The sequence below is a fragment of the Fukomys damarensis genome, unplaced genomic scaffold (assembly GCF_012274545.1).
Source record: "Fukomys damarensis isolate Sample0158 unplaced genomic scaffold, DMR_v1.0_HiC HiC_scaffold_38, whole genome shotgun sequence".
In the NCBI taxonomy this organism is placed as follows: domain Eukaryota; kingdom Metazoa; phylum Chordata; class Mammalia; order Rodentia; family Bathyergidae; genus Fukomys; species Fukomys damarensis.
The window spans coordinates 21,405,915-21,420,167 of record NW_022900950.1 but is presented as its reverse complement, the minus strand read 5'-3'; the positions used below and the strand labels follow the sequence as shown (position 1 = coordinate 21,420,167).

The 14,253-nt window shown below is 34.1% G+C and overlaps 1 long non-coding RNA gene across 1 annotated transcript; it reads right to left on the bottom strand.

Annotated features, from left to right (window-relative positions):
• Positions 1–2,796: 2,796 nt before the first annotated feature.
• Positions 2,797–6,284, bottom strand: LOC104868856. The gene is made up of 3 exons (XR_782119.1): positions 6,189–6,284; positions 5,511–5,657; positions 2,797–2,830 (listed from the first exon to the last, which is right to left on the bottom strand). It is a non-coding gene; the product is annotated as an uncharacterized LOC104868856 (long non-coding RNA).
• Between the last annotated feature and the right edge of the window lie 7,969 nt (positions 6,285–14,253).

The following is a 14,253-nucleotide window of genomic DNA, read 5'->3' as shown; positions in this document are numbered from 1 at the left end:
ATCTCAGCAAGAACATAAAGAGCAAGTCACAAAGGACAGCAGCAGAGGTGGGACAGGTAGCGCAAGTCACAGAAGTGAAAGACAGAAGCAAGGTGGTCGGGAAGCTTTAACAGGAGCTGTAATTTAGTGTTTTTCCTACATAAGAATTATTATTCTCATTTTTCATACAAGAATGCTGAAGGACTGGGATGATTAATTACAGAACCCTAGATCAATTAGCTAATTAGAAGCATGGCCATGACCACAGAAATTTATCTACAATATTCATGCATGCGTGTGCCCATTTAGCTTTCCCACAACATTGAGTTAGATCTGATTTCACACAGGTGGAGTCTTTTCACAGGTAACTTAATTATATTAAATTCCGCAGCAATGATGGGGAGACCACAAAGTAATGTGGAGTCAGAAGGGAAGCAGCTTGTCCATATGTAATTTTCTCATTTTGGTAATGTTCATCACCGAGTGGCTTCTCACTTAATTTTTCTGTGACTTCTCCCTATATTTTAAAAAATTGGAAAAAAAAAACTATATTTGGAATGTTTGCTTTTATGAAGTTATTGAAGTGATCTTTAAGGGCATATTCAGAAGTGACCTTTCAGGGTATAATTCCTATATGCTTAAAGTAATTATTTTCAACAGCATCAATTTGCTAGGAGAATTTTCCTCATTCCATTTTTATGTTGCATTTGCAAAATAAAGGTTTTTGCTATTCGAGCAATCTGATTTTCAAAAGCATTCTGCACAGACTTTGATAATGACTGTTTCTGTCCTATCAATTTCAAAAAGGAGACTTTAATTTTGTTAATAATGCTAATAGTATTTTATAATACCCTCAGTCAGATGGTGATAGAATAAAATTTTATTAGAATAATTTCTACCTCTGTGATTGGGCCTTTCCATTTCCAATTGAAACTTCTGAGTTACTGAGATACACAGGCCCTTTCACTGACGGATGCACTGAAATCTCAACCTCACTTTTCAGAAATGATACAATCCTTAGCCAGAGATGATCATTTCCATCAATTAGTGGCAGAATGTTTTCCGCACATTTTAATTTAACGCAAAAATGGTTTTTATCTTTTGTAATTTATTGTCATTCTTTTTCTGAAGAATTGCCAGCTAGGTTTTACATAAACTTGCAAATTTGTCTGAAGTTGAAAACAAATATAAAACAAGCAATCAGATATACAGTAATTACTGCTCATTCATAATCTATTTTAAGTATTAAGAATTTTCTAAAAATTTGAATGTAAACTAGGATCTAGTGTATACAAGAATATGCTCCAAAATTTCCTTAGAGGTACTTAGACCAATGTCCGAGTATTATTAATGCATTAACTGATGTTTCAAGTTAACTTTTTAAAGTTTTTATTCTATTTATTTATTTATTTTTGGTACTGGAAATCAAACTCAGGGCCTTATTCTTGTGAGGAACACAGAGGAACCACTGAGTTAAATCCCTTGCCCTGAAGTGAAATTTATGAGAAAAATTTTAGGCATAAAACAGTCTGAAAAATAGATACCTGACAGAATCACCCATAATACATGGGCCAAAATTAATAGAGCAGATCAATGAAACATTTTCAGTAAGCACATTACATATTTCCATTGTCTTGATGACTCATAAATAAATTTATTAATTACTTTAAACTGATTGAAGTGTAATGATTTGAAAGCAAGCAATGAAATTGCTATTAGTTTCTGGGAATACAATCATCTATATGAGTCATTCTCAGTATTACCTATGAAATAGAATCACAGGGGAATTCAGACACCAGATAAAATACTGAATGCCAATTACATTTTAGTTTCAGATAAAGACCGAAAAGCTTTTGATTGAAATATGTCCCAATTATTGCATAGTGAAGAATCACTCATTCTTTATCTGAATATAAAGTAAAATAACTGTAATGGGGCATCCTGCATTTTTATTTGCTAAAGCTGGTAATTCTGTCTATAGTGTTTTAGCTTTTTTATTCTCAATAAAGAGTATGGTTCTATTACTTTGTATTACCTTACAGGGTGAATCTATTATGCAGATATTGAGATCACTGGGCAGCATAGAAAAAGAAAAGGAATTAAAGCATACATTATCATAAGTATTAAAGAATTATCATGACTGTTCCGTTTATGGTGAAAGTGTAAGAATTTTAGAGTATTTCTATAGTAGCAATAATAAATTAAAAATAGAAATTGTAATGGAAAAGCAAGATACAATTCAAAACATCCTGGGAAATATAAGGTAACTTTTCAAGTAGATATTCCTTTGAGGGAGGATACACAAGACAGATAATCAGGAAGAGTAATTACATTCTATTAGGACACAAATAAAAGTGTTCCATACCTCAAAGGAAAGTTATTTAACTTTTTATCCTTGTGAATTTCCAGAAGAATTACTTAAACTCTTTATAATTCTGGTAAAATTCTGTGACTAGATTATTTAGGTTTAACTGTAATTATCATGGCTTGTAGCTAGATGTTCCCCCAAAGACTGAGCTTATAGGTGAGGCTTTCAGAGGTGGTCAGATCATGGGCATGTGATACTGGATCATGTTTGTGATAACTGCATGAGCCCAATGATTAGCTTATTGTAGTAGTGGATGATGGGATTACTGAAAGGGGAAGCCCCACCCTGGGTGTGGTTGGCACTGACCAATAGGCTTGTACCCTGGGTGGAAGGAGAAGTTTCCTACCTGCCCGGCCATGGACTGCTTCTCCTCTGCCATGACACCCTGTCGTGGACTTAGCTGTCTATGGGCTGAAACCTCTACAGATTGTGAGCTAAAATAAACTTTTCTTCCTCCAACTTGTGGGTGTTGGTTATTTTGTCCTAGTAAGGAGAAAGTTAATAACACAGCTATTTTTCTGAATTGTTCTAAAATACATCTAAGACAAATATGGAAGAATAAACCTCAGATAGCTAAGTCAATCTTGAAAAAAGACATGCACGATGAAAGTATGGAGAAGCATTTTTCCTGCCAGATACTACGATAAATTATATACATAAGAAAGCTTTTGGAAAAAGCTATGGTCTATGATCATGATACTATAAGAACAGGTAACAAATCGAATAGAACAAGATAAAGCACATAAAGATAGGCATTGGCATATCTGAAAAATGTATGTATTATGAAGATAGAATTATCAGTTAATAAAGAATGGATTGTATAATAAAATTTTTGTAACCTTGTTCAAGAAGGAGAAAAATAAACTTGTATCTAAGTGGATTTCTCTGAGGTTAAAGATCTAAATATGACATAAATAACTACATGGATGATAACATTAAAAATAGCAGAAAAATAAGAGCTTAGGAAGATAATGAGTTTCACAGCATTCATATAACACCAACCATAAGATGTATGGGAAACTAAGCTATTCAGACTGATTATATCAGAAGCTAAACTATGGCAAAGTTAACAGAGAAGCAGATTGTACAAATACATTAACTGTATTTAAACTTGCCCTGAGGGCCAAGAATTTAGTTCAGTGGTTTCGTCACCTGCCTTGCAAGTGCGAGGACCTGAATTTGATCACCCTGCACAACCCCCCCTTAAAACAGAAACAAAAACAGTGTATAATTTATAAGAAATTACTACAGGACCAGGGATTTAGCTCAGTGGTACTACATCTGCCTTGCAAGCACAAGGTCCTGAGTTTGATTCCCACCACAGAAAAAAATTTACTACAAATCCCGAGTAAAAGCAAAATGAGTAGTGAAAAGAAAAAGGTAAAGGATTTCAATAGTGAAGTCAAAAAGAGAAAATGCAAATGGCTATTAAATTGATAAAACATGTTCAAATAACATGTTCAAATTTTTTAGTAATGATAGAGATGCCAATTAGAACATAAATACCAGTTATTAACCCACACATGAAAAATAGAACATTTAAATGATACACAAAATTATCACCAATATATTATTGCTCTTTTTTTTTTTTTTTTTTACCAGCGATCAAACTCCAGTCCTTGAGCTTGCGAGGCAGGCGGTGGCACCACTGAGCTAAATTCCAGGCCCTCATTGTTCCTCTTTGTTCTGAAGGAAAATTCGGCCAAAGGGCAGGGATTCAGCTCTCTGGCACTGTGTCTGCCAAACACACTCAGGATTGAACTGAGGACCTTGCATTTAAACTACACCCCTGGCCTGGAAAAGTACTTCTTAATTTCCCTTGAGCTTGCGAGGCAGGCGGTGGCACCACTGAGCTAAATTCCAGGCCCTCATTGTTCCTCTTTGTTCTGAAGGAAAATTCGGCCAAAGGGCAGGGATTCAGCTCAGTGGCACTGTGTCTGCCAAACACACTCAGGATTGAACTGAGGACCTTGCATTTAAACTACACCCCTGGCCTGGAAAAGTACTTCTTAATTTCTCCTGGTATATTCAGTTTTCCTCTGTCATTGTTAGGTTTTGTCTTTTTCACTTTTTCTCTGTCTCCCGCTTTTCACCTTGTTCCCAGTCTTCATCCTTTCTCGTGTCACTGCCTGCTTTAATGAAACTAGATATTTTGGTGCTGTGGGTAAACATATTGAGATAAGCTACAATATTTCTCTCCTGGACTACAATATAATTGTAGCTAGGACATAAGGGCAGAATTGCAGTGAATACATACTTAAGACAATTAGTACAATTCTGCATCTGTATTTTTCCTTGGTAAAATACATGTTTCACTGAAAAATTCTGGTTATGGAAATGTTTCATTATTTGCATTAAAAATGTATGGGCTACCTATAAGAAAGCATGACAATAGTACTATACATTTCAATATCAATCTATGATTTTTCTTCAGTTTAGAATGAAATTTAAAACATACCAATGATTGCAGGGTAACATCAGCAAGAGTCTTAAAAATTAATATTTTTGCCTACTGTTTTGACTTATAGTCAGGTAGATTAAGTTTTTGGGGAGTACGTTTTGTTGTTAGTCAATAACACAGTATTCCTCTAAGGCAGAAAGTTATTATTGTAAGTATTTATAATTAAAGAAATTAAGACATTGTTAATCAAGGACAATCAAGTATGCTTGATCAGATCTAATTAAACATAAGAATAGAGAGAAATACATATTAATGTCATCTACAAAAATGTTCAAAGAAGAAACATTATTTTACTTATCATTATAGTTGATTTTATTTTTATAACATTAAAATTAATATATTCTTTATCTGTAAGAGTTTGCAGGTAAGAGGAGGGGATTTAGTTCAGTGGTTCTGTCAACTGTCCCACAAGCGTAAGGTCCTAAGTTCTATCTCCCTTACCAAAAAAAAGAATTTGCAGGTAAATAAAAGAATGCAATTATGAATACATCTCAGTTCTCTTTATTTATGTCTCCTTTTCTTAAATATTTGAGTTTTATGGATATAGGAAGAGATTTTGAGTTTATTTATATTTGCATATATTCAATACTTTCTTCATCTTTATATTAATATTCTTTTTCTGCTTTTGTGTTTCAATTAAATAGTACATTTTCCATCTCAATAACTAAAGCACTTAAAATTACTTAAATCTTTTTTCTTAACTGTTTGGCTCCTGTGATTTTTCTGTCTTCTTTACTAAATTTGCAACAGTTGCATTGTGTTTAGCACCACTGAGGATGTCATCTGTCCAAAATTGACACTCTTCCAAAACTGGAGACTGTGCCACAGTACAAAAATCGAACAGCTACCCTTTCACAAATGAAGAGAAAAGTTAAATGTCAGCAACACACTGGACAGAGAAACCATTAGACCAACTGGCCTTTTAACATACATTATTCCCATGGTGCTTTTAAAAAATAATTATGCCATTATGTGCTTTTAGCCTTCTACTATGCCATAATTGTCTCTCATGTCCAATCATTAATTAAAATAATTTTTTAAGAGTAGAGAACTAAAATAAGAAATTTGAATCTGGAAAGGGTTCCTTCAGAAATATAACAAGACTAATTTAGAAGTCTTTCTCTTTCACTAGCACTGTGTCAAATCTGAATATATATTAGAAGACGTAATGTAATAAGAGTCCTAAAGGTTTTCTTGGAAAAATATACAATGTAAAGTTAAAGTACTTTCCACAGAATAATATTCATTTACAAAAGAGCTCTTCTGTTTTTACAGAATAAACAAAACAAATTGTAAGAAAACATATGAGATATGAACAAAAGTACAATGTAATGTAGTGAATCTATAAATTTAAAAAAATATTGTAGTAAAGACACTTACCATAAAACCCCACAAAATTCTCCGGGTTTGTTTCCAATACACTCATGCCACCATCCTTGTTACTTTCTGAAGTAGTCCTGGAAGTCCTCTTCCTTTTGTATCTTTAGTTGTGCCATCACGGCCATCTCAATGTCATTTATTAATTAAAAACATTTGTCTTTCACAGTCATTTTAACATTGAGGAAGAGCCAGAAACCACACAGTGCCAGATCTGCTCCATGAACAAAGTGGATGAGTACACGTGGTAGTATTTTATGAGCCTGCCTTTCGATTGGAAGGCACTTGGCAGCAGTGGGCCCTGTATTTTTAAATCACACTTTCTACATTTAGATTTCATTTTTTCTTATTGTCAAATATTATAAAATATACAAAGTTATTATCAAGAAAGAAGTTAATTTTGTTAGTGAGATAAAACAATGACAAAATAATAAAAATGTATAGATGCCTTCAAAAGTTTCATTTTACAGAAATAAGTATTTTCTCGGCTCATATTGTAGTGAAATGAGGCAGATAATGTCAAACGTATGAGTAAAATAAAGTGTATGCTATATGGTGATGAGTGTTATAAAAAAATAAAAGAAAGAAAAGAAAAACAAGTTGCCTAGAGTAGCAAAAAAGAGCTTCTCTAACTCCTATGTCAGTTGAATAAAGATCCTGTGGCCCTGAGTGTAATCCACATGGATGAGAGGAGCAAAGAATTCCCTGAAGAGGAAAAATGGGTCAGAAGCATCCCAGGTGGGATCCCAGCACACCAAGGAAATGGCTGTGAGCAAGTGAACGAGTCAGAAAGGTATAGATATCTGTGGAGTGAGACAGGTGATCTTGTCTCCCTCATAAACTACTCTAAATTCTTTGACATTTGCTTTGAGTGAAACAAGGTCCACTACAGGATTTCATGTTCTATCATTTCACTTTTGTGTGTGTGTGTGTGTGTCTGTGTGTGGTACCGGGGATGGAACTCGGGTCCTTGCGCTTGCGAGGCAGGCCACTGAACCGCTGAGCTAAATCCCGGGCCTAACACTTCACTTTTAACTGAACCTATTTTTCTGCAATATGGGAAAGCAGACTGAAGTGTGTCAAGGACAGAGGCAGGGAAACTGGTTACCAATCATTTACAGTAGTCTGTGAAAGAGAGATTGATCCTGTGTATCGAAGAAGTAGTGGAGGTGGGGAAGACTGGTAGGAGTTTGTCTATATTTTGAATGTCACTACCAGATTTTCTGGAAGTTGGTCAGGTCACTGGAAGTATGACCTAGAAGGGTATAGCTTGCCCTGTTTCTTTCCCCCTGCCTCAGCTTCCTGGTCACCATGCGGTAAACAGCTTGCTCTGCCACCAACCCCCGTCACCATCACACTCTGCCTCACTAGGAGCCCATACGAACAGAGACGGTCCACCTTGCACTGAAACCTTTGAAACTGTGAACCCAAATCATCCTTTCTTCCTCTAAGATGATTTTCTAAGTTATGTTGTCGCAGCAACAAAAAGGCAACTAACTACATACAATGCAGCTGAGGTGTACAGCAGGCTGTATACCACGTAGGTTTGTGGAAGCTGACTGCGACGTTTGCACACTGATGGGATTGCCTAGCGACGTACCTCTGGGACCACAGCTCCATTGTGAAGTGACACATAACTATGATTAGCTTTCCAGGGAGTCACACAGCAAAATCTGTCCAGGAACAGTTTCAAAATGACATCTTGGAAACAAGGAACTGAAGAGATTGAGCAATTTGGCTGTTAAGGGAAGGAAATGTAGGGGATACAAAATAAAGAGATAACTAGAATTGAAGTAAAAAAGGACTGAAATGATCATCAGTATTTCATTCCATTCGATTCCCAAACCTTAATTAGAGCACTGTTAGGACTAAATTACCGTGTCTAAATCATTATTTGATAAATTTATATTTACTTCAGTGATAAGCATCTTAAACTTTAAAAGTGTATAATAGTTTTTAGTATTTCCCATGAATTCTTTGTTTCAACGTAGGCCAATAAATGTGACGTAATAAGCTATGAAATAGAAGCACAGGTCAGGTGATGCTGATTCAATGTCTCTCTGGTATTTTGCAAAAGAAACTGCATCAAGACGTACACATACCCATGATGATATTTCCTGGGATTGCCTAAAGACATATTTTGCATTGTTGCAAATGCATTTGCTTTATGCTCGAATCATCTTTAAAGTTTTATGCTTGATATAAATATAGTCAAGTGAAAACAATATGAATAGTAGACATAGTGAGATGGGTTTCTTAAATCCAGTAAATTATTTCTATTGAGTTTTATATATATCAAACATTACACTTTCATAGAGCTTTCTTCAGATATGTAAAGCTACAAGAAAATACACTCATTTCATTTCTTATGCATCCTTTTATTTTCCATGAGTATTATCACAGATCAAAATAAAATGTAAACAACTTCACACACTTGCTTTGGTATTATCATCCAAAAGAAGAAGTGAGAACAAGGACTCTCATTAACCATTATTTTAGAGAAGCCAAATTGAAAAATGAAGATTTTTCACAATGAAGATATTCTTGATGGCAAAGAAAAATCACTGTGAAGTCTATGTTTAGTTTTACTTGAAGTTTCAGTTGCAATTTTGAATGAAGTGTAGACAAAATGTTGTTATGAAAGTAGTTTACACCATCACCAAACATGCAATGAATTTATAACATTTCTTAGTGTGAAAAACACAGTATCCTGTTACTTTAACAGCACAATTAGCCAGAACATAATAAGTAGTTTTTAAGGAAACTTGGCAATGATGAGTTAAATTTTATAACTGCAATTGAACGCATGTTTAACTGCAGTGTTATATTTTCTTTTTGGAAGTGGGGATCAAACTTGGGCCCTTGCACTTGTGAGGCAGATGGCACAACCACTGAGCCAGCCTTGTCATTTTATATTTTCTACAAAATATGAGAAGCAGTTGATGTACTGTTACAATATTGTCACTTAGGAATGAGTCTTGATCTTATTAAGAATAACATTAAACCATTTTAAGGTATGTGTAACAATTCAATTAAATGAAACTGACTTACTTTAATTCTAATTCCATTTGACTCAGCTGAAATTGTCAAACATGATGCAAAGATATGGTTTGGATAAGAGATGAAAAATTAGAGGTGATGCTTTCAAGATGGTCAACATCTAGAAGCGACGCTATTGCCAACAAATGATATATATTAAAATCAGTATAAATGTTTACTTGAACAGATTCGAGGATTCAGAAGCTATCTGTTATTTGAGATGCATACTAATGCTTTTAAAAAAAAGAACTGTATTCATATACATGAATTAAGGAGTTAGCCCTGTTTCTCCCTTAATGGAGGCTGTCCTCTCAATTTTTTGATTTAAAGAACTCTTGGTTAAGGGGACAAATACTCAACTGCTTAGAATTTTAATTGTGACTAATTTTGTTGCTGTTGTTATTACCAAGGATTGAACTCAGGACTGTGTGCTTGAAAGGCAGACATCTGCACCACTGAGCTAAATCACTGGCCCTGTGACTAACTCTTAATAGTAAAATAAGATTACCAACTTGTCCTTCTTGAAAACATTTCTTTATTAATATTTGAGTTATTTTATTTATTTGATATATAAATATGTATAATACCATATATTTTATGCTTTACTTAATTTTTAAAAATCATCTTGAGTAGGATTGCACTTTGGTACCGGGGATTAAATTCAGGATCTTGCACTTTTGAGGCAGGCATGGTACCACTGAGCTAAATCCCCAGCCTGTTAGTATCATTTCTATATTGTCTTCATTTACTTAGTGTTAAATACACACAAATTTTACACAATGAATGGAGGAGTGTTCCCTTCTTCCTCTTTACAGTTCATTTCTTAAAGACTTTATGTTTTAGAGCAATTTTAGAATTACAGTAAGTTTGAGTTGAGGATACAGATTTCCAACAGTATTCTTCCCCTACACCAATACAGCTTCATTCATTTTCGTTTTCCCACAGCAGAGTGCTATGCTTGTTAAAAACCAGTGAACCTATTTTGACATATCACAATCCAAAGTCCATGGTCTATATTAGACTTGTACATTCCATGGGTTTAGACAAATACATAATGACATCTGCCCCCCATTCTAGTATTATATAGAAAATATATACTTTGCCAATACACGTTTTCATCCTTCCTTCCCTCCTAACTCTTGACTACCACAGATCTTTTAAATATCTCCATATTTTTGCCTTTCCCAAAATGAATGTGGTCTTTCTAGACTGGATTCTTTCACATACTAATATACATTTAAGGTTCCTCCACTTTCATAGCTTGCTAAATCATATCTTTTTTTGTTTTTCCCTTGGTACTGGGGATCAAACTTGGGATCTTGGGCTTGCACAGCAGACAGAAGCATCACTGAGCTAAATCCCTGGCCCTAGATCATATCTTTTTAGTGGATACTATCCCATTTTCTATATGAACCACAATTTATTCATTCACAAACTCAACAGTATCTTAGGGGACTCCAAGTTTGATTATGAATAGATCTAATATATACATTCTTGTGTAGCTTTTTGTAAAGATACAGTTTCAACTCCTGTGAATAAATACCAAGGAGTTTGTAGGTGGATTATAGTAAGAGTATGTTTAGTTTTGTGGGAAACTAATCAAATCATTTTCCAAAGTGTCTACCACTTTACATTCTCACAGAAAGAGGGTTCCTGTTATTCCACATTTTGGCGTCATTTAATACGGTCAGTCTCTTGGATTTGGAGTCTTCTAATTGTTGTATTAACTAATTTTAATGCACATTTTCATGATATGCCATGTGAATAATCTGTTTATATGTTTATTTGTCATTGGTTTATCTTATTTGGTGGGGTGTCTGTTAATGTCTTTGGTTCATATTTCAATCAGCTTGATTTCTTTTTTTCCCTGATGTATCTTTGATAGAAGATACCAACACCTTCATGAAGAGAAGACTCAGGTTAGTGGTAGCTCTGAGTTATAAACCTGAAATAATTTATGTCACAATGTGATAAAAAGAAGTTTTTAAAATAGCAATTCCTACAAAGCAACTAAAGTTGTGGATGTCCTAGTCTTGTAGGAAGAATTTTAAAGAATTGGTGGGACTGTGAAGAGTTTACTTTATGGGCATATGAAAAATGGTGCTCTTTGATGATTATGCAGTCCTTATTACTGATTCTTGATTATCTTCATAAACATAACAGCATGTGGGCCTCTTTAGATAATGTACAAGTGCAGATTACTGACTTCCAGTGAGTGCTATCCAACGAGCATATTTTATAGTTTCTCTTCACCTTCGCCAGTGGGAAGCCACCAGCAAGACAAATGTGACAGTCAATGCAACGATTACCATGATGAAAACAAAGTGTGGTGACCTACTCTGGGGAAGCTGGAGAGGGTTGCACATCTGGTCTCCTCTATGGATTTTTTGACACTGTCCAACTAGTAAACCCCCAGAGAGTGCTCCTGTGGACTCCCCGATGTTGTCAATTGTGTCAATAGCAAAAGTACTGGCGTCCAGAAAGAGACACCCTGAGATAACAGTCAGTTCATCTGTCTCCCCACCCTGCTCCCCCAATTCCCTCAGCTTGATTTCTTACGGGTGAATTATATATATATATATTTTTTTTTTTCTCTCACTGAGTTTATTGGTGCATTTTAAGTATACAGTACAGTTACATTCATCATTGGGATCTTGTACCTTTACATGACAGGTCTTGGTTCTCATTTTTCCCACTTGTTCCTGCCCTCCCTTCACCTCCTCCCCATGTAGAAATACTTTGTTTCAATTTTTTCATTTTCTCATATTTTTTCCCTTATTACCTTTTCCCCTACACCTTTAGCCCTTTTCTCCCTATTTCACATTGTCAATTATATCATTAGGATCTTATGTACCATTATATCTTACTGGTGAATTATAAAGGTTAGTTCCTTAAAATTAAGTTAATTTCTTTATCAGATGTTTGACAACTATTTTCTTTCAATCTGTACTCATCTTCTCACTATTTGACATTCTTTCCACAGAGCAGAATCTTTAAATGTTAAAGTTTAACTTGTCTATTATTTTTCTTTTCCATTTCTTCTTTCAAGAAATTTATATAACAGTAGTATTCTCAGATATAATTTTGGGTGTGTATTTCCTAAAATTGCTATGAAATATATTTTTCTAGAAAAATATTAAAATAATAATATATTCCTTCAAAGAAATAGGAGTATTTGCTCTTTTTAATATCAAATTTTACTAGTACATGTTTGTTGTACATTATACGTATTCTTCTTATTCATTATACATTATTCATCTTAAGAAATACATACATATAATTTACGTGTCTTAATTATTTTTATTCCCTTTCCTCTTCCTACCCATCTCCCTCTTTTTATCCCTGGATCTAGATTCCCTATTTCATATTATTATTTTTGTATTTTATGTTTGTGATACAGCATAATAACATTCATTATAAACAGTCATTATATGTATGTGATGCATCTTAAATCTTTCTAGATCTCCTATCCCACTCCTCATACCACCCTGTCACTTGGTACCTATCCTTCCCATTTGAAAAATATCTATCATCTTGTATTTGCTTTTTATATTTCTTCTTGTAAAAGGCAAGTTAAATTTTTGGAGAAATTTGTTCCTATGTCTATTGTAAAATTTATTAGCATAATTACCTTTCATTTATTCATATCACGGGCCTTCCTAGCCACATTGTAATCTGCCATCAATCATATTTAACTAGATACTATGATTTAGGCCTCAACCTAAATGTAACCTCAAATAAGACTTCCTTGACTGTACATGCTATGTTATTTTTCTCAAGGACATTTAATTTCTATCTGTATCATTAACCTAGTCACTTTTTGAAATTATCTCCCTTGTTTCCTTTTTTATTTGGATTTTAACTCCATGAGAACCGAGACTTGGTCTGCCTTATTCATTACTATATTCTCAAAGCCTAGAATAGTGTTTAGGTTTCTGCGCTCCATTAATTTTTCTGAACAAATGAAAGGTGATTACTAGAATTGGGAGAGAATTTTCCATAGTTTTCTCACATTTCTTCATGCTCAACAGAGGCATTGGTTGACATATTTTTCTGGATATCTTTCCAAGGCTATTTGCATGGTGAACAGCCTTTAAAGATAGATATAATGTCACCTTCTGGAGCAAAGCAAAGGCAGATAAACTACCTAATATAATGATAATTTCTACCTCTACAGGGTAGAGTAGGCGTGTGTACTGCCCATTACAAAAGGTTTGCTTTCCACACACTCAGAGTTCCTTTCCTGAAAGAGTCACTGTGTGTGCTGACAACTATTTGGATCCATATGGTTTTTCCTTGTGAGGTTTAGAAACAAATAAAACTAGCACAAGATGATGTTAAAACTGTATGTAGTGCTATGCATAATATAGGGCATTGTCATAATCTGAGTTTCAAGACTTTTCCAAATGTAAATGAAATTATGGCCAGATTCCTTGTTATCTTGCTTGAGGAAAAGCCAGAAGTTTAAATGGTCTTGACTATTATGTTCTAGCTGAAGGTGGAAAGTGAAAGTATGGTTACGCTTGATTATATATAAATTTTGTGGCCTCAAGTTTCCTGTTCAAAGTAATTTATGGTTTGGGGATAAGCCTATACATTTCATCTGACATTATTTGATACAGACGTAAAAACCCCCAGCAAGGATGAGAAGATATAGTTTTAATTTGTGAAAAGTTATATTTTGAAATATTCTTTTATATTCTTTTAATATTTTTTGATATTCTATAATTATGTTTTTCTTTGCATCATAATTGATAATGAACAAGCTGTCTGATATTTTTCCATTAAAACCATTTATTGTTTTTTCATACTGAAAACAAAAAAGTCTCTCCGATGTACTATAATAAAATAGTGCTAAAGCAGAATCATCTTTAAGGTGCTTGCCAGTAACTCAGTTCTATTTTAGTTGTATTAAAATATATAGTTTTTTGTATGAAAATATCTATTTAGTTTTTTAAAAATAATTATCACGAATATGATGCCTTATCTTCTAATAAGCCTGCAAAAATATTTATTTCCAGCAGTATGT